Genomic DNA, 24351 nt, shown 5'->3' with positions numbered 1-24351 from the left:
AGCTTCGCGTTGGTAGAAGGCACGGTGCTGTTAAAGGACCTCGTAGACTGTACGCCAGTGTGGCGTCACTGATTTCAGAGCATCTCATTGTATCTCTATGGGCCTATGACTCGCAGTAAAGGTTCTCCAAACTTACGAAGTTTAATCTTTGGCTACCTGAAAATAAAACGTAGTCTATCGTTACCAACAAAAAAAAAGATCACTAGGAACAAGCACACGTCAAAAATCAGACAAAGCGGTGAGATGGTGTGGGAACATCAAGGTGGCGTTTCCAGTCTTTTTCGATGTAACGTTTTCTCTTGCTTATTATTATTATTTTTATTTATAGAATACTGCTGGCCATTAGGAGGCCCTAGCAGCTGCGGATATAAATGCATTCAACTAATACAAAAATACATGCAATTCAGATGCATCAATGCAAAAACACCAAGTATTGTAACAGCAACAACAATAAATAAGGTAGAAAATGTGATAACAAAAACAAACTAAAAGGGGTTGCTTTTACACACCTTTAAGCTCTAAAATAAATGACAGCACTGAAGACCACTGCGACTCTTCAAGCACCCAGAAGTTAGGTTTGGCTATACAATCAGGCTACTAAAGAAATGCACGAAATAGTGTAACAAAAGCAAAGCGACAACATACCGATTTGAATCAAGCAAATGGAGACGCATATGCATAAGGTAACAAGTACCAACAAAACAGAACGGTACCAACATAATCTACCAACAAAACAGGAAGAAGACGAAGCGCCGAGCCTTGCAGACGTGGAAGAATCGGCTGTTTTTTTTTCCTGGTCCGCTCGCCAATTTTGAGAGTACAACAAAAAAAAGCATACCACTGGATCCACAAAGCGACGGCGAATCGACTGACACCAAGATTCGTGGTGGGGCTTGTATTTTCACAATTTTACGGAACCTTTACTGCTCCTAAACGCCCACTTGAGCTTAGCGGAGCTAAGCTTAGTGAGGAGTAGGGCCTTTGTTGGGCCCAGTAAGCCCACCTGCCCGCAGGCATGGCGGATACAAGCATGGAAGATGAAGATTTTGCTGTAAATGAAGGAAACAACGCTCAGGACGACTTGGGCTGGCAAGTAGTGGCTGGCCGAAGATCACGAGCTAGCACAAAGGCTGTGGATGAGAAGAACACATTGCCACGTAAGCAGCAAGAGCATGGAGTCAAGAAAACCGCCCTCGGTGGAATGGTTAAGAATCGGGTTATCAAAGTTTCGAGGATGCCTCAACTGCCTGAGGAGCACAGGAAGATCATTATACGGCCTCGAGGAGGGCTTAGTTTGAACAAGGTGAGTACTATCACGATTGGTTCTGCAGTCACCGAGGCGACCGGCCTAACGGAAGTGGAGGCCCGTAAAGATGTTGTCTGCCCAAACTTCACTCAAAATAACATCGTAGTCAGCACACCTAAGCCCGAACATGCTGCGAAGTACGTTAGAATCAAGTCTTTCAAGATTATGGAAGAGGAATACGAGGTAAAAGCATACGAAGCGGCACCACATGCCACATGCAAAGGCGTCATCCGAAGAGTGGACATCAGAGACTCCCAAGCTATGATAACAAGAAATATCGTGCATGACTTGAACCCGCTTGCGCTGGCTGCTAAGCGCGTCAAGACGTCGGGATCGGTCATTGTACTTTTCGATGGACTCAAAGTGTCCAATTTGGTCAGGTATGAATCCACACTAGTGAGGTGCTACCTTTACAGGAAGCAATTCGACGTCTGATTCACCTGCGGAAGGGTCGGGCATCGCTCCGATGCGTGTCCAACACCTGACTTTGTTCAGTGCAGGGGAGACGGAACTCGCAACCCAGGAGATGAACATGTGTGTGTACCTAGGTGTAAATTTTGTGAAGGCGATCACCCTTCCGGCGACAAGTCTTGTAAGAAAAGATTTCAAGTCCCTTACGTCGTACTACTCCGTCGAAGAGAGCGCAACAGGTCTCGGTCGTCAACAAGAACGCAGTCGGAGGCGCAACAGCTGGCGCCCAACCTCCGCCCCGAGGACAGGGAGCACTCACGATCCAGGAGTCGCACCAGATCCAGGCAACGTTCAATGTCCAGGGAGAGAAGGCGCTCCAAGTCAAGGGAAGCGCAGGTGCGCTTCGTGCAAAGGGACTCAATACCTGGCGAGAAGACGACGCCAGGAACCACCTGGGCTGACAAAGTCAAAGGTATGGCGAGGGTTGCAGGGGGCGCCTCGGCGGCTGTGGGTGATGACAATGATGCCAGAATAGAGCAATTAGTTAAAGAAGTAACTTCTTTAAGAAAAGCTAATGAAGAATTGACCAGGCAGGTAGTAGAGCTTCGTAAAAAAAGAGCAGTCAAGCCCTGCTAGAGTAGAGATAGATAGACCTGTAAGCAAAAGCAACAATCCAGGAGAATCCAGCTCACCTGCCCCTAAAGAGAGAGCGGTGAGTTCAGAAGACGATTCAGCCTTCTCAGCCCTCAGTGAAATAAAAGAGGCAATTAAAGTGATAAGAGAGACAGTGGAAACGACCAACATTAAAGTGGACAAATTGTGGAAATGGAGGCTAACGGCGGAGAAAAGACTTAGCAAAATGGAGGCGCGAGGGGATGACGACGATGAGTATCTGCCATCGGAGGCGGATAGTATAAAGTCCATTCCTAGATTGTCGGGGGCGATCACAAAGAAGAAAGCAGCAGGTAATAGAAAGGCAGCCTCACCTAATAACAATGGACAGTAATCACGGATTTAACGTGTGGCAATGGAATTGTCGTGGGTTCCAACGCAAAAAAGCACTGCAACAGGTGATCAGGTTATCTGAGGCCAGGCCAAAGGTAATTATGCTGCAGGAAACCTTAGCGGACAAAAATTTTTCTCATTGGGTACAAAGTTATATGTAGAGACAAAAAAATGGGGAGGGGGTTGGCGACCCTCATTGACAAAAAGTTGCCTTACATTGAGCATGATATTCACCTTAGACGTTCCAGGTTTTAATTTATTCTAGTTGAGATAATACTTAAAAGGAACAGAGGTAAGACGCAAAGCATTTTCTGCTTGAATATTTACAGCAGTCCTAACGACATGAGACAGAGGTTTAGAGCACTCTTCAACAAGGTGCTTTCGGTTGCCAAAAACTCCCCGCTCATTATTGGAGGGGACTTTAATGTTCCCTATCACACATGGGGATATCACACTTGGAACACAAAGAAGGGAGAGGAGCAATGGAGTCTTGCCATGGATCTGGGGTTATGCTTGATTACTGATCTGGCGTATCCCACCCGTTGTGGCACGTCCGCAAGCAGAGACTCCACGCCAGATCTTACTTTTGTAAACAATTCAAAAGTAGCCAATTGGGAAAATTCAAACTTGGACCTCGGAAGCGATCATTACATCATACACTTAACCATACGCGTACCGAGACAGGAAACTAGAATCTTCAATTTCACTGATTGGGATCAGCTCAGAAAAATCAGGGCGAACAGAAGGAAAGTGGGGCATCTAGATGCCGAAGCAGGAGCCCCTTCAGACATGGGTCATCCAGCTCAGAGAGGACGTCAAGGAGGCCACTAAATAAATAAGTACAGAGGAAAATATTGAAGCTATGGACAGTAGGCTGGCGCATCTGATTGACGCCAAACAGGCTATATTACAGAGATGGAAAACGCATTGACAGAAACAGAAGGCTAAGGAAAAAATAGCGCTATTAAACAGAGAAATTGATGATCATTCGAAGACCCTCGTGAAGCAACAGTGGGATGAGATCTGTAATTCGGCGGATGGTAGACTCAAACATGGAGGTAGCTGGAACCTCCTCAAGCACTTGATCAACGAGAATGAAACAAGGACAAGCAAGAGAACAGCTGTAGCTAAGCTGGTTCATCAGGAAAGCCAAGATAAAAAAGAGAGGGATATCATGGATAGTCTCGCAGCCAAATATCTCCCACTTAAACAACCAAACGAAGGAGACAATAGCCCCGAATATACGGAAGGCATATGTGAAGAACTTGACTGGGACTTCACTGAGAGGGAAGTGAGGGCGGCTCTTCACAGTCTTAATGGTAGATCGGCGGCTGGACCTCACAGAATAACTAACAAGATATTAGGAAATCTAGATGACGAATCAATCTCTTATCTAACTGAACACTTCAATGAATGTTGGATAAAAGGGGTAAACTCAGAGGAATGGAGGGTGGCCAATACTATCCTCATACCAAAGCCAGGCGAACAACTCACTCTAGACAACCTCCGTCCTATTTCCTTAACGTCATGTCTAGGCAAAGCTATGGAACATGTCATCATAAATCGACTCACGAAATACGCTTAGCAGAACGACATCCTCCCATACAACTTGATCGGCTTTCGTCCTGGACTGTCAACTCAGAATGCTATGCTGCTGATCAAACATCAACTTATACAGGCCAGCCCAGCGCATACGAAAGCTCTTTTGGTATTGGATGTGGGAAAAGCTTTTGATCGCATAAAGCATAAGGCAACACTTGACGTTCTCTTGGAGATGGGTTTAGGTAAGAGACTTTTTAACATGATTAAGGATTTTCTTAGAAATAGAACTGCATAACTCATGCTGGGTGAGCTTAAATCAGAAGCTAAGAATTGGAGAAATAGGGGCAATCCACAAGGGGCTGTGCTCGCACCCATGCTATTCAATTTAGCAATGTCCAAGTTTGCATGAAATCTGGAGAAAATTGAGGGTAGACATTATGTGATATATGCCGACGACATAACCATATGGAGTGCCAAGGGCAATGTAGGACAGACAGAGACAAGATTACAGGAATGTTTATATGTTGCAGAGAACACACTGAAAGACATGGGGTTGAAACTCTTAGTCATTAAACTTCGCAGAAAAGGTCGTAAACGAAGATGTTGCGTTCCGGAAGATGAGCAAAGAGTGTGCTTATACACTCATGAAGGATCCGCAATAAGACTAGTTGAAAAAATCAAGGTTTTTGGGTATTACATAGACGGAAACAATACTAACTGTCAACAATACAACACATCTCGAATAAAACAGATGAAGTCATTAGGTTACTAAGGAGAATTACCAATAGACACAGAGGCTTAGGAGAAGACAGCGCTTTAAGGCTAATACGCGCCTTTGCTCTCTGTCACTTCACTTAGGTGGCTGGAATATTCAAATGGAAGCAGGCAGAACTTTACAAACTTAATGTGATGCTCAGGAAACTCGTTAAAGTAGCCCTAGGGATACCCAGTAACGCTGCAACCGACAAACTCATGAGTCTACGGGTGCACAACACAATGGAAAAAATCGCGGAGGCCCAACAGTTAGCGCAACACGAAAGATTGACAAAGTCACGAGTTGGCAGGAACATATTACAGGCAATAGGTGCAGAACTGAATACATCAAGGAGCCCAATAGAGGCTTAAGTAGAATTAAGGACTGAAGTTAGGAACAAGATCAGAACCAACCCTCTTCCCAGAAACATGCATCCAGAATATAATGCCGAAAGGAGAAAGGCAAGAGCTAAAGTACTCTTGCAGGAAATAGGGCAGCAGAACCAACTGGCAGCTATAGTTGATGCTGCCTGGGTGAAAGGTAAGGAAGCATATACGGCCATTGTATCAAATTATCAAGGGAAGGTGCAAGACGCTCTCACTATTTTTACCAAGGACCCCATGGTGGCGGAACAAGCGGCAATTGCTCTAGCCGTCAGGAGTAATAAGTGGGCCTGCATTTACAGTGCTTCGAAATCCGCTGTAAAGTGTATTGATAAAGGCTACGTAGCTAGAGTTGCAGCTAAACTTTTTGAAAACAGTAAAATTATAAGAACTGAAATCCGATGGTTTCCTGCGCATATGGGGAAAGTGGACGAGACTCGGGTAAACCTTAATGAGGTTACTCATGACTTGGCACGAGAACTTGCTAACCGTGACAGTCACAACCGAGCCGTTCACCATCAAGCCAGAGAATCTAGAGATCATTTAATACCATACAATGACGTTACCAAACATTACTATTTAGGACGCAGACAATTCCCATTGCCACATTCAAAACTGAACAGGGCTCAGGCAATCTCAGTGCGCTTATTGCAAACGGGTGCATATCCCATACCGTACACCATTAATAAAATATATCCAGAGAGGGAGATTAAGATGGACTGCAACGATTGTAATGGCATCATTGGAATCAGACATATGCTGGCGGGGTGTCCCGTGACTCTCCCCAACCTCGTTGAAGAATGGACACAGTGGCAGAAAAGGATTCAACGCCCATTGTTTCAGGACCAACTAAGGGCTGTCCAGAGTGCCCATGATGTCGCTGAAGGGCTTGGCCTGACAGTGCCAACATGGGAGCAGCCCACCTTGACTTCAGAAGTCGAACCTCCGGACCTCATTACAATAAAATTTTTAACACACACACACACACATTCCAACAAAACAGAAAAGAAAAAATATACCACGACGTTCTATGTAACCGTTTGTTCGATTATCTCCGTACTGTGCAACCATGCCGATTGAAGAACGTTCCAGTCATTTACCGTGCATGGAAAGAAAGAAAATTTGGATGTATTAGTTCTGACGCTGAAAGGGGTAAGAAACTAAGCATGGCGATGCCTTGTTTCTCTGGGGAAGAGGGGCGATATATAATCATCTGGATTTAAAGGTAGTTTCCTAGGCTTCAGCTGAAAAAGAAACTTCAATCTCTGAATCTTGTGCCGAAGCTGTAATGTTTGAATGCCATGTTGACGCATTAAAATGGTCGGGGAGTCTGTCTGCCGATAATTTGAATAAATAAACCGTATAGCTTTCCTCTGGATCCTCTCGAGTGCATCGATATTAAGTTTTGTGTGTGGATCCCAAACAATAGCAGCATATTCAAGCTTCGGTCGAATAAGCGACGAATATGCTAACCGTTTTGCCGCGACCGGTGCTTGTTTTAATTTATGACTGAGGAAACAGAGTTTGCGGAAGGAGGACGCGAAAACATTTGGTATGTGTGAATCTCATTTCGATGTATTTGTTGTAGTTACTCCTAGGTATTTCTAGTTTGTGGCCTCAATTAGTGGCTGTGACGCAAACGAGTACGGAAAAGTAAAACAATGGAAGTTTCTGGTTAATTTCCTGAAAACAGATTTCTGGGCGTTAAGAACCATGTCCCATTGTAAACACCATTTATGAATTTTCTTTAAATTGTGATTAAGGAATGCTTAATCCTGGAACATCGCACTTCATTAACTATAACGCAATCATCAGCGAAAACTCGCATACAAACTGGCTCAATAATTACGTCAACAACAGCATTTATGTGCATTGAGAACAAGGGACCAAGGACACTTCCTTGTGGTACACCTGATCTCACTGGTAGCTGCCATGAGCAATGGCCATAAATGCTTACTAACTGCACTCTGTCGCCTAAATACGATTCAATCCAAGAAATTATAAATTCTGGTAAGACTAGAGACCGAAGCTTTATGATTAGTTTGGCATGACAAACAATATCAAGTGCCATCTTAAAATCCAAGAATATAACGTCAATCTGACCTGCCTTACTAAGAACGGAGGCGAAGCTGTGAACAACTTTTGTCAACTGGGTGACTATGGAAAGGCCCTTCCTGAAGCAATGTTAAAACGGTGTCATTATGTTATTATCGGTTAAAAACTTGTTTATGTTCCCTCTAATAGAACAATTCCCTAATGGAACCAGACATTCTCTAATGGTAACAGTGACGATTCTGTAAGTTCGATGTTAATTAACCAACACAGCTCAGCTCATTTTTCTCTTTAGTATTTCTTTGGGAGCATTTATATTCAACGTTAGCCTACTACTTACCTAATCCGCGTCTAATCCATCGCCAGCCTACTCCACTCCTGCCAAATTTCTACCCTCCGCACTCCCTCTGGATCCTTTCCCGCCCACAACTGCACTTTTCTTTATACGCCTACTTTGAATCTAATACACCAGTGCTCAGGCGCTCAGTGCTTTTTATGATGGCGTGCACACCTCAGCACCCTATGTTAGTGCACTGGAAACCTACACTAAAAATGTACTGTTTCCCTTTAATGCTATCGATAAGCTACCAGGAATGATTTCGCAGTGCGTCATTGCACGCTTCAATCCATCCATGGTGATCTGAAGCAGGGCTGCAAAACTCAATAATTGCAAGAGCAGAAACCAACTTCTTTGGCTACAACACGGGATGCACTTTAATGGGAAACATTACACCTTATGCTTGAGGAAAGCCTTCGAGGTTTGGTGTCAGTGCACTCTTTGCTATCCTCAACAGATCTTGTACGCTTTGTCTGTCATCGAAGACTGAAGGCAGTTTGTGTTAAAAGTCAACAAAGAATGCGATTCGCAGTCGTACATACTTTGGAAGAGAGCCGCTAGTTGCAAGGCATTGTTAAATGTGTTTCCGCATTTGTTCTTATCAAGTTTCTTATAAACCTGAAGGAAGGGCAGCTCGCGGTTCAAGGCGTTTAACTCCACTTAACACTGCAGATCGATGAATTCTTGCTGCAATGTGGAGTGGCAATCTTTCGGCATCACCATTAACGGGTCGCAAAACAGGTTTTAGCACTGATTCCAATTTTAAAAGACTTAAACCGCTCTTGCCACTCTCCCTAAAGGGTTTCAACATGTTTCGCTTACTTACCTCTGTCTTTTTGGCAGCAGGAAAGAGCTTCTGGCAGGCAGGAAAGTGCACTATGTTGGCACATGCGAGCAGTGACGCAAACAAGCTCAGTTTCCCTAGGAACGCGAATAGGGCGCTCACCATGTCTGCAATAAGATTGTCCTTTCCCTGTACCGTTGCATTGAGAGTAATAAGATGACCTGATACATTAGTGAGGAACGTTGGGTCCAATAAGCACTCGTCGTCTCATGCTAAGAAGCGCTTTTTTCTTCGTCGCTTAAAGTACCTCTTGATCAGGCCCCATAGCAAATTTTCGTTATATGCTCGAAGCTGTTACATGTACTATAGGGGGCGTTACGCCGCAAAAATTTTTCAGATCGGCTGAATAATAGCCGAGACAGAAATATTTCAGTGCCGCGAAGCGATAATTTCTAAGGCAGGCTCCACTGCCAAGCAAGACGCTCTCTCCACTCGCCCCGTCTAGCCTCCGCAAGCGAAATTCCTTCCCTGCATTCTCCCATACCATACCTCGAGGATCGCGTGGCGCATACGTCACAGGCCTCGCCTTCAATTTTTTTTCTCCTCACTTTTTTTTCGGCGATACGCACTTCCGCTGACGGCGTTGCGCGTGAACTCTTGTCTCGTTCGCGCAGCGCACGATTTTGCGCGCTGTGCACAAGGACACATGACTAGAGGTATAATTCAATGCTACACGAATACTGAGGCAGAACAAGAGTATCGCAAGCATGATCACACGCTGGAACACGGTAGAAAATGGCATAGTTATACGGTACCTGCGCACGTGGCCGCACGACCACGGGGACAAGCAGACGAAGCGGAGGTACATTTCTCTTGCTTCGGTGCGAAGTAAAACGAAAAGCACGCAGACATTCCATTAAAATGTTTTACTATTTCTCTAAACTTCAATTCGTCAATTCAAGCAACAGATCACAGAGATAACAGGTGTTGTCTAGAATAATTCTCGAAGTCACGTGTCACCACGAGCGACGTCACACTGCGGACACCAGTACGTAGGCACAGGTGCACGAGTACGTCATCCTCCGGCTTGGTGCGTGGCGGCCGCGAGGAGAAGGGAAAGCTGCGTTCGGTTTGAAATTTCAGATCTTCTCGCGGCGCGTAGCGATGTAGTACTTTGCAGACACGATCGTTATCGCGCAATGTATGCTCTGGGCTTGTCAGCTCAAAACCGTCAGACTCGGTGAGGGGCCTTTTAAGAAATTGATGATGTACTGGAGCGCCACGAAGTCATTAAAAGACTCTTTTTGCCAACATTAGGAACACGAATTAGGAGGCGGAAAAAATTGACAAGCACAGAAAAGCGCGTCCCCACTGCTTAACCTAAGGCTAAACTCATGATACTAGACATTCGCGTGGTCGTTTTGTACTTCTTGCAACTGCTCTTGAAATCTTTTATTCTTCAACCCATGAAAACGTATAAGGTTGATGACTGACGTCACAATCCTGATCACATGCTCAAATGCCATAGCCACGGTACAGAGGGCTTCCTGCTATAGCACAAAGTAGTGCTTCTTAAATTCCATGCCGCCACATGCTTTGAAGAACGCTATGGCTCTGTATTTTTTTTTTTTCACTTTTAGTCGGGGCTCCATCCGTGCAGACATATGCGAGCTTTCCTCATGGCCGGTTCAGTTTCCCGACGACGTTTTTGACTTCCTTGCCTGTCTCTTCTACTGATGTTCGTCCGTGCATTGACTATCATTCTGCAAGTTAAAAAATTAAATTATGTGGTTTTACGTGCCAAAACCACTTTCTCATTATGAGGCATGCCGTAGTGGAGGACTCCGGAAATTTTGACCACCTGGGGTTCTTTAACGTGCACATAATCTAAGCACACAGGTATTTTCGCATTTCGCCTCCATCGAAACATTCTGCAAGTTCTCGGGTAACATCAATGCTTTTTACCCATACCTCCAAAGAAAACAAGCAACTGAACTATGTTCCTTCATGTCTCTGCACTGATACAAATCTGTATACTAGTAGGCGAACTTGCTCCAGCGCGTCTGGAGTTGTTTTGTTCGTCTTCAAAGTCATGCAGACGTCTCTGGACCGTCCTTCTTGGCAAGCTCAGATATTGAAAAGCCAACTTCTTGTCCGGGCACATCTCTCCACAGGACATCATGAGGCCCTCATTTATTGTGTCGGTATCTGTGAACTGCGAACGTGCGTGCGATAAGAGGGTATTTTGGGAAGGACGCCTTCGTAGTTGCCTCAGGTGCATTTGTTACTTCCTAAAAACCACCGTGCTTCGCAAGCAAGTTCCGCTTTACATCCACTGCCTCCATCTTTCTGTGAGCGTCGGAAACAGCGTCGAATTCCAGAGTTGGTTTCATCTCGTAGTAGGGTCTAAAGTAGTGCACCTTCGATCCGGAAAGGAATTCTCTACACACAAGACAGATGTACCTTGACGCATGTTCAACGAAAAAGTACGCGTCCGTCCAGTTCTCGTTGAATTTTCAGCATTCCTTGTCTATTTTCTTTTGTTCGTAAGCGCACCCATATTTCTTGACGACGATCTTAAAACTACAAGCCTTATAAGATAGGCCACGCCGCCTGTCGGACAATGAGCAAGTCGTAAGCGTCTAAAAGACTGAAACGAAAACCGGAACTCAACTTGCATGAACGTCTACCTTCAACATCAAGAAGTCTCAGAAGAGGAGCAACTTCTTGCTCGGAACTGTTTCGTTAACACCACGCCAAATATGAGGTATTATGTGTATTCGAAAGGTCCCAGTTCCTATTTGCAGGCTTTCATCATGCTTAAAGTAGAACACGCCATGAGCCCGTAAAAATCCTCTCGGGGCAGTGTGCGGGGCGCCGGACATATGTTGTGTAGCCCTCATCTGGAAGATTCTTTCTGATCAATCGGCTCCCCTTAAACTACACCACGTATGGTCTGTCTGTGTCTATGTCTCTGTATGTGTCTCTATTGTCCATGTAACCGTATTGCCCATGTGCCCCTATTGCCAATGTGTCCGTATTGTCCATGTGTCCGTATTGTCCATGTGTCCGTATTGTCCATGTGTCCGTATTGTCCATGTGTCCGTATTGTCCATGTGTCTATTGTCCATGCGTGTGCGTCTGTCTGCGTATGTCCGTCTGCGTAGGTATGTCTGCGTCTGTCTGTCTGAGTATGTCCGTCTGCGTATGTCCGTCTGCGTATGTCCGTCTGCGTATGTCCGTCTGCGTATGTCCGTCTGCGTATGTCCGTCTGCGTATGTCCGTCTGCGTATGTCCGTCAGTGAATGTCAGACTGCGTAAGTCTGTCTTCGTAAGCCTGTCTGTGTATGTCTATCCGCGTCTGTCTGTCCGCGTAAGTCAGTCTGCGTAAGTCTATCTGTCTGCGTATGCCTGGCTACGTCTGTCTGCCTGCGTATGTCTGGCTGAGTAAGTCTGTCCACGTAAGTCTGTCTGCGTAAGGCTGTCTACATAACCCCGTCCACGTATGTCTGCGTATGTCAGTCTGCGTCTGTCTGCCTGCGTAAGTCTGTCCGCGTCTGTCAGTCTGCGACTGTTCGCGATGTCAGCCTGCACTAGTCTGTCTGCGTAAGCCTGTGCGCGTAAGTCTGTCTGTGTAAGACTGTCTGCGTCTGTCAGTCTGCGTCTGTCTGCGTATGGCAGTCTCCGTCTGTCTGCGTATGGCAGTCTCCGTCTGTCTGTCTGCATATGTCTGTCTGTGGATGTCCGTCTGTGGATGTCCGTCTGTGGATGTCCGTCTGTGGATGTCTGTCTTCGTCTGTCTGTTTGCGTATGTCCGTCTGCGTATGTCTAACGGTGTATGTCTGTCTGCGTAAGTCTGTCAACATAAGTCCGCCTGCGTAAGTCTGTCTGCGTATGTCTCACCGCATCTGTATGCCTGCGTACGTCTGTCCGCGTAAGTCTGAGTATGTCAGTCTGCATCTGCCTGCGTATGTCTGTCTGCGTATGTCCTGCGTATGGCGGTCTGCGTAAGTCTGTCAGCGGATGTCTGCCTGCGTATGTCTGTCTGCGCATGTACGTCTGCGTATGTCTGTCTGCGTCTGCCTGTCAGGGTATGTCTGCGATAGCCTGCGCACGCTGGTCTGCGTAAGTATGACTACGTAAGTCTTCTGCGTAAGTCTCACCGCGTAAGCCCCTCTGCGTAAGCCAGCCTGCGTATGTCCGACAGCGTCGGCCTGCCCGCATAAGGCAGTCAGCGTAAGCCTCCCTGCGAAAGACTATCTGCGTAAGTCAGTCCAAGTCTGTCTGTCTGTCTGTGTATGTCTGTCCGCGTAAGTCCGTCTGCGTAAGTCTGACTGCGTCTGCATGTCTGCGCAAATCTGTCTGCATATGTCTGTCTCCATATCTCTTTCTGCATCTGTGAGCGTATGTCTACGTAAGCCTGCCTCCGCTTGTCAGCTCAAAATGGTCAGACGTACGCAGACAGACAGACACAGGGAGACAAGCGCAATGAGACTTACGCAGACGGACTTACGCTGACAGGCAGACGCAGATAGACTCACGCAGACAGGGTGCCTGCGATACGCAGGCAGTCTGCGTAAGTCGGTCTGTGTTTGTCTGTCTGCGTCTGTCTGCGTATGTCACTCTGCGTATGTCTGACCGCGTAAGTCTGACCGCGTAAGTCTGACCGCGTAAGTCTGACCGCGTAAGTCTGACCGCGTAAGTCAGTCTGCGTAAGTCGGTCTGTGTTTGTCAGTCTGGGCCTGTCTGTCTGCATAAGTCTGTCTGGCTATGTCTGCGTCTGTCAGTCAGCGCATGTCTGTCTGCATCTGTTTGTCAGCGTATGTCTGCGTACGCCTGCCTGCGTGAGTCTGCCTGTGTAAGTCTGCCCGCGTACGTCTGCCTGCGTAAGGTGGCCTGTGTAAGTCCGTCCGCGTAAGTCTGTCTGCGTCTGTAACTGCATCGGTCTGTGTAAATCTGTCAGCAAACGTCAGTCTGTGTAAGTCTGATCGCGTAAATCACTCTGCGTAAGACTGTCTGCGTACGTCAGTGTGCGTCTGTGTGTCTGCGTATGTCAGTGTGCATCTCTTTGTCTGCGTATGTCTGTCGGTGTATTTTAGTCTGCATAAGTCTGTCTGCGCATGTCACTCCACGTCTGTCTGTCCGAGTAAGTCTGTCAGCATGTCTGTCTGCGTCTGCCTGAATGCGTATGTCTGGCTGCGTCCGTCGACGTATATATGTCTCCGTAAGTACATCCGCGTAAGTCCGCGTGCGTAAATATGTCTGCTTAAGCCTGTCCGCGTAAGTCTGTGTATGTCAGTGTGCGTCAGTCTGCCTAAGTAAGTCTGTCCGCGTAAGTCCGTCTGCGTACGACTGTCTGCATCTGTCTGTCTACGTAAGTCTGCCTGCGTAAGTGTGTCCACGTATGTCGCTCTGCGTATGTCTGTCCCCATATGTCTGTCAGCGTATGTCTGTCAGCATAACTCTGCGTCCGTCTGCCTGCGTAGGTCCATTTGCGTAAGCCTGCCTGCGTAAGTCTTACCACGTATGTCTGTCTGCGTATGTCGGTCTGCATAAGTCTGACAGTGTATGTCTGTCTGCGTCTGTCTGTCTACGTATGCCTGCCGGCTTAAGTCTGTCTGCGTCTGTCTGCATAAGCCTGCCTGCGGAAGTCTGGGTCTGTCTGTCCGCGTAAGTCCGCCTGCATATGTCTGTCTGCATAAGTCTGTATGCGTAAGTCTGTCTGCATAAGTCTGCCTGTGGAAGACCATCTACGCAAGTCTGCCTGCGTATATCAGTCTGCGTCTGTGTGTCTGTCTGTCTATGTAATTCTGTCAGCGTATGTCTGTCTGCGTATGCCTGTCTGCGTAAGTCTACCTGCGTATGTCAGTCTGCGTCTGCCTGCGTAAGCTTGCCTCCGTAGGTCCGTCTGCGTCTGTCTGCTTAAGTCCGCCTGCGTATGACCTTCTGCATAACTGTCTGCGTACGCCTGCCTGCGGATGTCCGCATAAGTGTGTCTGCGTCGGTCTCTCTGCTATGTTGGTCAGCGTATGTCTGACTGCGTATGTCAGTCTACGTAAGTCCGTCCGCATCTTTCTCTCTGCGTATGTCGGTCTGCATAAGTGTGTCAGTGTATGTCTGTCTGCATCTGTCTGCGCATGCCTGTCTGCTTAAGTCTGTCTGCATATGCCTGTCTGCGTCAATGTGCGTAAGCCCGGTTGCGTAAGTCTGCCTGCGTCTATCCGTCCGGGTAAGTACGTCTGCGTATGTCTGCCTGCGTATGTCCGCGTCTGTCTGTCTCTGTAATTCTGACTGCATAAATCTGTCAGCGTATGTCTCTCTGCATATGTCTCTCTGCATATATCTGTCTACATGTCTGCGTAAGTCTGTCTGCGTATGTCAGTCTGCGTATGTCAGTCTGCGTATGTCAGTCTGCGTATGTCAGTCTGCGTATGTCAGTCTGCGTATGTCAGTCTGCGTAAGTCAGTCTGCGTAAGTCAGTCTGCGTAAGTCAGTCTGCGTAAGTCAGTCTGCGTATGTCAGTCTGCGTAAGTCAGTCTGCGTAAGTCAGTCTGCGTAAGTCAGTCTGCGTAAGTCAGTCTGCGTAAGTCAGTCTGCGTAAGTCAGTCTGCGTATGTCTGCGTATGTCTGTCTCCATAATTCTGTCGGCATAAGTCTGTCAGTGTATGTATCTCTGCGTATGTCTGTCTACAACTGTCTGCGTAAGCCTGCCTGTGTAAGTCTGCATATGTCTGTGTGTGTCTGTCTGCATATGTGTGGCTGCATAAGTCTGTATGCGTAAGTCTGTCTGCATATGTCTGCGGAAGACCATCTACGCAAGTCTGTCTGCGTATGTCAGACTGCGTCTGTCTGTGTCTGTCATCGTATGTCTGTCTGCATCTCCTTGGCTGTGTATGTTCGTCTGCGTCTGTCTGTCTGCGTATGCCTGTCTGCGTAAGTTTGTCTGCGTATGTCAGTCAGCGACTGTCTGCGTAAGGCCGCCTGCGTAAGTCAGTCCGCGTCTATCTGTCTGCTTAAATCTGTCTGCGTATGTCTGCATATGTCCGTCTGCGTATGACCATCTGCGTATGACCTACTGCGTAACTCTGCCTGCGTAGGTCTGCCTTCGTATGACTGCGTAAGACGGTCCGGGTCCGTCCCTCTGCGTATCGGGCAGCTTATGTCTGTCCGCGTACGTCAGTCTTCGTCTGACTCCGTCTGCCTTCTGCATATATCTGCGTAAGTTTGTCCGCGTCTGCCTGCGTATTTCTGCCTCCGTAATTCTGCCTGCGTAACAGCGTCTGCGTAAGTCTGTCAGCGTATGTCTGTCTGCGTAAGTCAGTCTGCATCTGTCTGCCTGCGTATGACCGTCTGCGTATGTCTGCATAAGTCTGTCCGCGTCTGTCTCTGCGCATATCGCTAAGCGTATCTCCGCGTACGTCGGTCTGCATATGTCAGTCTGCGTCTGTCTGTCCCCGTCTGTCTGCGTAAGTCTGCCTGCTGTCTGTATGTGTATGTCTGTCTCCGTAATTCTGTCTACTTAAGTCTGCCAGCGTATATCTGTCTGCGTAAGTCAGTCTGCGTCTGTCTGCCTGCGTATGTTCGTCTGTGTCTGTCGGCGTCTGTCTCTGCGTATGTCGGTCTGCATAAGTCTGTCAGTGTATGTCTGCCTGCATCTGTCTGTCTGCGTATGCCTGTATGTTTAAGTCTGTCCGCGTATGTGTCTGCGTAAGCCTGCCTGCGTAGGTCTGCGTCTGTCTGTCTGCGTAAGCCTGTCAGCGTTTGTCAGTTTGGAGCAACCTTTGAGCAAGGAGTCCATCATACGCTCAAAGGTGGCAGGGGCGTTGCATAATCCAAACGGCATTAGTTTAAATTGGTATAGGCCATCAGGTGTGATAAACGCGGTTTGTTCTCTGTCCATATCGCCAACAGCAATCTGCCAGTATCCCGAACAAAGATCAGTAGACGAGAAATAGCTGGAACCGTGCCGGCAGTCAAGGGCATTGTCTATAAGTGGGAGCGGGTAGACGTCCTTAGTCATGTTGTTCAGATGACGGTACTCTACACAGAAGCGCCACGTGCCGTCCTTTTTAACCAACACCACAGGTGACGCCCAGGGACTGGAAGAAGGCTCAATGATGTTTTTATCTAGCATTTTGTTGACTTCATTTTGAATCACTCGGCGTTCCGACGCAGGAACTCGACACGGTTGTCGGTGAATAGGCGTAGCATCGCCAGTAAGAATCAAATGCTCGACCGCGAGCGTCTGACCTAAAGGGCGATCGTCGAAGTGGAAAATATCTCTGTAGGACGATAATACTGGACAAAGCTCTTCAGCCTGCGGAGGGGACAGGTCCGCCGCAACCATTTTCTTTATGTTGGGATCGGCACCTGAGGTTGGCGCGAGGGGCATGCTAAACTCGCGAGAACCGTCGGTCGATAACGCTGCCACGTATTGGTCGCCGAGACAATCAACGGTGACGAGGCAAATACCTTGCGGTAGAATTTGCTTTGCCAATCCAAAGTTACAGACAGGCATGCGAGTGTGGTTCCCAGTAATATTAAGTATACTGTGAGGCACTGTAACGTCATACCTTATTTGAATGTCGGGCAGAGGAGTGACGAGGTACTCGCCATCAGGAACTGGCGGGAAAGACGTTCGAGAGATGTTCAATGTAGGCTATTGACTTTGGCTGCAGGCGAAGAAAGGCGGTGGGACGCATGCGGCAGTTGGGTGCGTCAGGTTCTGCGAGCATCCGCAACTCAAGGCGAAAGGTACTAGAAGAGCAGTCAATACGAGCAGAATGTGCGGGGAGAAAATCGAGGCCGAGAAAGAGGTCGTGGGGGCAATGAGCAATTACGGTGAAGAGGACAGGAGTGTGGTGGCCGACGATGCTGACACGTGCCGTACACATGCCGACGATAGGTACAGTACCGCCATCCGCAACGCGGACGGCGCGTGCCGACGCTGGGGTGAGGAGCTTGTTCAGTCGTCGTCGGAAGGCAGCACTCATAATAGAAAGATGTGCTCCTGTATCGCTGAGGGCCGGGACAGGATAGCCGTCAATGTCAAGAAGGTTTCGGTTCATGGGTAACGTAGCAGAGGATTTGAGGACAGGGTCGACAACGCAGCTTCACCTCCAGAAGCTGCAGTGCCTAGTTTTCCGTCTGGATCCGGGAGGCGATAGGCGGGGAAGAGAAGCGACGAGGTTGGGGCGAACGAGACTGATGGCGTCGAGGTGAGGGCGAGCGGCTGTAGCGAAGGTTCGGAGCAGGAGCATCAGCGGCAGTGGATTCATGGCGGCTGGTATAGGAAACGGAAGGTCCAAAGCTGCGGGAATAAGCGGCGGTGTATGTCCGAGGAGGTGGTGGCCATCGGTTGCGGCAGTGACGAGCGACGTGACCGATGCGACAGCAGTGGGAGCAGATCGGCCGGTCATCAGAGGTACGCCAATCGGACGGGTTGCGGCGAGACGTGGCGGAAAAGGACTGCCGAGGACGAGGAGGGCCGCTTAAGATCTGGGGAATGCTGGGTTGAGACGTGGAATGCACGAAGTTCAGACCCATGTTCTCAAATTCCTGTCGGAGTTCCGTAATGAGGACGGGGATCGCTGACCTCCACCAGAATGTTGCGTGTGGAAAGACACAGACAGAAGAGGCTATTAACAGGCTATTTACACTGGAGCCAGGCAGCCAGGCCAACACTCGCTCGCGCCAAGCGCACCGACCCACTTCATCGTCGTTCTCGCGGCGGCTCGTCTCTTGAGCATCGCTCGAGCATATCGTAATAATAGGTTTCTGATCGGAGTTTATCGTTTGATGCTAGTTATCACCTGCGTGTTAAACAATACACTGCCTTCAAATTATATGCATATTCGTCTGAGATTTTCACTTGCTTGCTACACCACGCTGGAGTAATAAAAATGAATTATGAAGTTTTACGTGACAAAACCACGATCTGATTATAAGGAACGCCGTATTGAGTAACTCAAAGATAATTATGACCACCTGCGGTGGCTTTTTGGCGCACCAAAATCTAAGTGCACAATCGTTTTTGCATTTCGCTCCCATCGAAACGCGGCCGTCTCGGCGGCGAAACGAACGAGATACCTCGGCCTTAGCACCGGAACAGCATACCAACTAAGCCACCATGGCGGGTCTCGGGTAATGGGAAAGAAAAGGCTCAGGAAAAGATGAGCAAGACGACAGCGGAAGATGTAAATACCCTTTCTTTTTATATGCAGTGGTGTCATTCATACTGGAAATAAATAGCAGAAGACGAACCACAACGTATTTTTCTGTAGACAACACTGATTTCTTATAAAAAACGCTATGAGCGCCAGGCACCTGTCGTCATTGCGTCTCAGCTCTACTTCGAGGGGGAAATACTTTGTCTCTGCTTAAGTTACTCTGAAAAAAATAATTACCAATACCTTAGTAATTTATTTATTACTAACTTGTGGGCATTCGTTTATGTGAAAAACTCTTAAGGCGTCGCAATTTATGGCATACCCATTGCTTAGATACTTGAAAATTCGCACGTAATCGTAGATGTCCATGATCGAAATAAGAGGACAAATCCAGTCAATATCGAGACAGAGTGCGTGCCGCTGTGCCTCCCGCGGCAACGCCCGGTAAAGAAATGTGGGGCGAATTTTGAATGATAGCATGCCACGGCCAATCATGAACCGACACAGCGTTGCGTGGCACATGCTTGCCAGGCAACGCTTGCCGTATCAGTAGCTGCCGCGACTGGCCGAGATGTTTCAAACTCCCACGCGCTTGTCATCAGGGGGCGCTTCGGTCTGATATGATAGCGGGGCCGCCTTTCCGGCCCTCCCCTGGCGCTCGGTTTTGATATTGTCTAGATTCACCGTTGAAATTCAATGATTAACAAATTTTGTTAATTATTCTTTTGTAGGGCACATGAACACCTCGCCTAGATACTCCTCCGCAAAAACTCCATGTTCGCTGCGTTTACAGCCTTTTTATAAAGAAGCATCTGCGTTGTCTAAAAGAAATCGCCCTGTATATGCCAAATATTGTGTAAGTACGGCTTCGGTCAGCGAAAAATGTACTCAATTTCTGAGCGCGCACCGTCAAACACTGTAATTGTTCTTCTTGGCATGTTTTGTTGGACCCTCGATAGATGGCGTGCGCTGTGCTATAAATTGAAGCAAAAGGTAACTGCATAAGCTTGGACCACCAACCTCGCCGCTCTTTTGACTCAAGTGACAAATGCACTGCCGCTGAAATCGAAATTATTCATTCTGTACAGGGCATCAATAAAGTACAAGTGTGCCAGCCGTAGGTATTTTACCTATTCATAATATATATTCCCGATGGCAATGAATCGTCTTTCTTAACTTCTCTAAGCACGTCTCGAATTTCTTCTACGAACTTATTTGCCTTAATGCTCGTGGTACCTTTGTTTCCCTTAGGCCAATATTCTGATCGGTGTATTTTCCAAAAGGCTCTTATTTGTGTAGGATTTGCGAAGACTAAGAGTGCCACTATAAGAATTGTGGCGATTAAGCTTGCAGAAGATAACGTTCCTTATGCATTTAGACTGCTCGAGCACAAAACAATAACATTCCCACTAAATTATCGTTTTGAAAACAACAACGCCTAATACAATATATGTCAGAGCGGCCGATAAGTTACGACCTAACCCTCCGTAATTGAATATAATTTTCTGTCTCTTTATGAATGTATAAATACTCAAACAAAATGCAAGTGTAGCTGCCCGAACACTTACTTACCTGGTTTCAGGCAGAAAACAACAAATCTAAAGAAAAACTAAAATTCTGAATTTTCTAACAATCTCTACACGGACTGCTTATATTGAGTTGTAGTGAGGCATTATTTATCTGAAAGATGGTGCAAACTGATTGCGTATTCATACGCTTATCGAACTTGAAGTGCTAATGCTGCAACCAACATGCTTAACAAAACGTCACAAGACTTTTAAAAATTATTTGTCGCATACATCATCAGGCGTATTATTTCGTGGTGAGTATGGCACCTTAAAAACGTTGAAGTTCGTCACAACACCCACCTGCGAGAAGAGATTTTGTTGATTATGTGATGTGTAATAGAGTCCCCCCCCCCTATTGATCAAATCATTGCTAAAATCTAGAAGCAAGCACTTGCGAAGGCTACCAACTGAAGCAATAACCAAAACTAGGCGCTGTAGCACAGCGTTGAAGGGGTTTATGAAAAAAAAAAAAAAAAAAAAAAAAAGAAGCACGAGACGCTAGATCGTCCCAGGCGCATTTAATATTGTCTGGTGGTTTTAAACTCTGGGCCATGCCTGCCTTTCCCCGCACATAAATTGATCACCCCCTCCAGAGTCTTCCGGAAGTGTAGTCGAAAAGAACGCCACGAGTATGACTTTTACTTGGGTTAATTGCAGAAACTAATTACGTTCAGGCAACGTGAGCACAACTGTGTCAATGGGCAAGTGCTCCGCTCCCTGTTACTCGAACACCATTTCGTGCTTTGGCTTCTCTGCATTTTCATGATTCTGTTTTGTTTACTCGCCCGAAGACATGCTGTTTAAGGCAAAACAAAGAAATTGAATGCATAAATGTGCTTCCGTACTTAGCTGTCAGTTACTCCGTCTGACAGGAGGGGGAAAAAAACTCATTAGCCAGACTGTTCTCTGCTCTCGACTCGAGCAGCGAGCTCGCATTCAGAAAGCTTCAAAACTGGGCGGAAAATTCTAGAAGCTCTGATTTCCCGGCTTCCGTGTCGACTTTCCGAGGGATCAGCGCTTGAGTTCAGTGAATGAAAAGCTATGCTATTTGCTTAGGGCATGCGCTTCACGTGCTCGCTTGCGAGGGTGCTTACTCGCTTAATTTCGACACCTTTGAATAGACTACTAGCGCGAAAATAAAGTTCTCATTTCTTGCGATCTAATAATGTGACACGTGTCTTGTTACAGTCAGACTGTGTCAGGCGAGCGCGTGCGCTGAGAGTCGACATGTGGCTCGCGCTGCTAGACGAATCTCGACATTAAGAATCTTATGTTTGCCTATTCTTCCGCAGCCTGCAATGCTACTCGCAGACCTTTGAAACGCGTCTGCTTTGTTTCGAACGGGGAAGCCAACGTTTTTCGTGGCTGCTGTCAAACGTTAAGCCCATCCCATGGCGTTGTATTGTGCACGGCCGTCATTCTGGTAAACAGGAAACTAGTCATAAAATTACTACAAAAAAGTACCTTGGTCGGAGTGCCGTGTCACCCTCCCAAGTAAAAAATTTGTCCTACTCAGCGAATGGGGACGGTATCGCAAAAATAGTTTGTTGGTATTCCCAAGCTATGAAGTCTGGTAAGAGATTTCTTCAGCTCTTAACCAAAAACTTTTTCGTCAGATGCACGTTCAGTCCAAACACGCTAGTGTGTGAACCATATGCGAAATTTCCGCATTCAGCAACAAATAACGCGATAAATGAAGGGAATGCGAGCCTTCTCAAAATACAAACAAAATAAAATTGCCACCGGTTAATCATCATCCTTATCATCAGCCTAGGTCCACCGCAGGACGAAGACATCTCCCAGTTATTTCCAATTATCTCTGCTTTACGACCGCTGACCTTATGCCTGGAAATTTCCCCATTTCATAAAGCCTTAAGTTTTTCAGGTAAAAGGAACATCAAACTTTGAAATAGCTGTTTGAGTGCCGACTTATGTTGCACTGGGGGGACAGTAAATGCGGCCAAACTTACCCGCCGTGGTGGCTTAGCGGCTGCGGTGTTGCACTGCTAAGCAGTGCGGGACAACTCCCCTGTCCCGTGCACTGGGGCACGTAAAAAATCCCCTGACGATCAAAACTAATACGAAGTACTTCACTACGGCGCGCCTCATAGTCAAATGTTGGTTTTTGGCGTAAAACTCCAGAATTTAAATGTGTGGAAGTTTATCAACGTTCTAGGTGACTTTCTTTTTTATTTGGCCAAACGTCACCTTGTTTATCTTTCTTTGTGGCTTATTTTCAACCTTTACTACACCGAAAGCCCTCCTAAATCTCTTCACCGCGCAACATATATGTACTTGTCGCTGCCACGAGCGGTACAGTCATAAAAAATGAAAAATGCTTCATTTTACTTTATTTCAATATCGACTATTCGGCGAACCAAAGCTCTTTACCGAAGAAAGCTTTTCGTGCATCCTTGCGCAATGAAAAGCGGGGCGGGTACGGAGGGGTGCTGTCAACGTCCACGTGCGCCCCTGTCGGGCCAAGTCAATGTCTTATTCGCTTTTCGAGTCATACTTTCAGTAGCAGTAACGATGACAGGAGTATCATCCTCTTCGCTCGAAGAAGAAAGCTACTGCATCGCTTTCACTCTGACCTTCACTGTCAGAGTCGAGAAGCGGCTTTCTTTTTGCCCACTCGACTCACGTGTGAGCTGTCAGTGGCAGACACCATTGTTCCAAATCTGCCAAAAGGCGTAAAAAGCGCGCGATTTCCCAAACGCGACCTTTAAACGCTGACAAAGTACTGCCATCTGTGTAGCATAAAACAAATATTACGATAAACTTGCCCCTCCAGAGCTGTCAAAACGGCTGCGATCTATAGTGTATAACACAGAGTGCACTAAAACGGCCTTCGAACCACTGAAGAAGAAGTGCTGATATCTGTGCGGTGTTAAGAAAAAGCGAAATAACCGCGCATTTCGAACGCCACCGCAGCAGCCGTGCCTTTGTAGTAGAAAAAACACTATTTGGACTTGCTGAGTTTGTCCGAATTGCTTTGAAAAAGGGTACATTGTCGTTGACGAGCTGAGCTCATCGAAAGCCTTTAAGGGGTGACTTTTATCCAAAGGAATGCAGACACGAGTGAAGACGATGGGGTGACCCTCCGCACGTATTCAGAGATGTCATCGTCTTAACGGCGCAGAGCAACTAAATTTTGCATGATTGTTCACTCAGTCATGTCGCGTTTGTTTTAGAACGCAGCTCTTAATGCTCCGTTCCTGCAGCGAGCGGCGGCGGCGGCGGCGGCGGGGTAACTGAGCGAACGAGCACAACAGCAAAACATGAGAGAGCGAGCCCGGAGCGGCAGATGAAAGACGCGAGCCGCGAACCGCTGAGACCAATGCGAGCGGTCCCTTCAGTGACGTGCGCGGGGAAAACTGCAGTTTCGTGCGGTCCCGCCAGACCGCTCGATGCGTACTGGTATCTGGTCTCAGCCGGACCTTTCGTTTCGTACTATCGTCTGCTCGCGTCAGCTCACGCTCGCTAGTGATTGGTTTGCTTGGTTTAGTCTCCTTTGCGCTTGCTTCGCTCGTCATGGTTTACGATTCTTTTGTAGTTTGATTTTATGCGCGACGCGAATTCTGTAGTACTTTCTGGAAGCCAAGCAGCACCAGCGATTACACTGGAACCTTCGACGAGTCGTGCAGAAAAGCGGACGCACTTGACCCGCAGATTGAATTTTCGACTATCGTCCCCTCTGCTACGCTTCTCTGTCAAATTCTTTGCATCGATATATCGCGAAATGAAAACACGTGTAGTGCTGCGCTCAAATTTCGCAGCAGGGATCGAGTGTCTTATTGTTCCGCGATTTTTTTTTCAGATATTAATCTTATTATTTGGTTTAAACCACATGCTCACGGTAATTATTGGCTGCGGCCATCACAGTGGAAAAAAAGAACTTTACCATGGTCGAAAGAATATGGCACGTGGAAAACACCTTCAGACATGGTAGTGTCTTGATTAAAATAGTCATGCGTATCTATACGTTGCATTTTGAAGGGAACTAGAGTCTTCTCGGCTAAGGACACTTTGAAATGTGG

Source organism: Dermacentor andersoni, chromosome 5 (assembly GCF_023375885.2).
Source record: "Dermacentor andersoni chromosome 5, qqDerAnde1_hic_scaffold, whole genome shotgun sequence".
In the NCBI taxonomy this organism is placed as follows: domain Eukaryota; kingdom Metazoa; phylum Arthropoda; class Arachnida; order Ixodida; family Ixodidae; genus Dermacentor; species Dermacentor andersoni.
Note: the sequence above shows the minus strand (reverse complement) of the source record.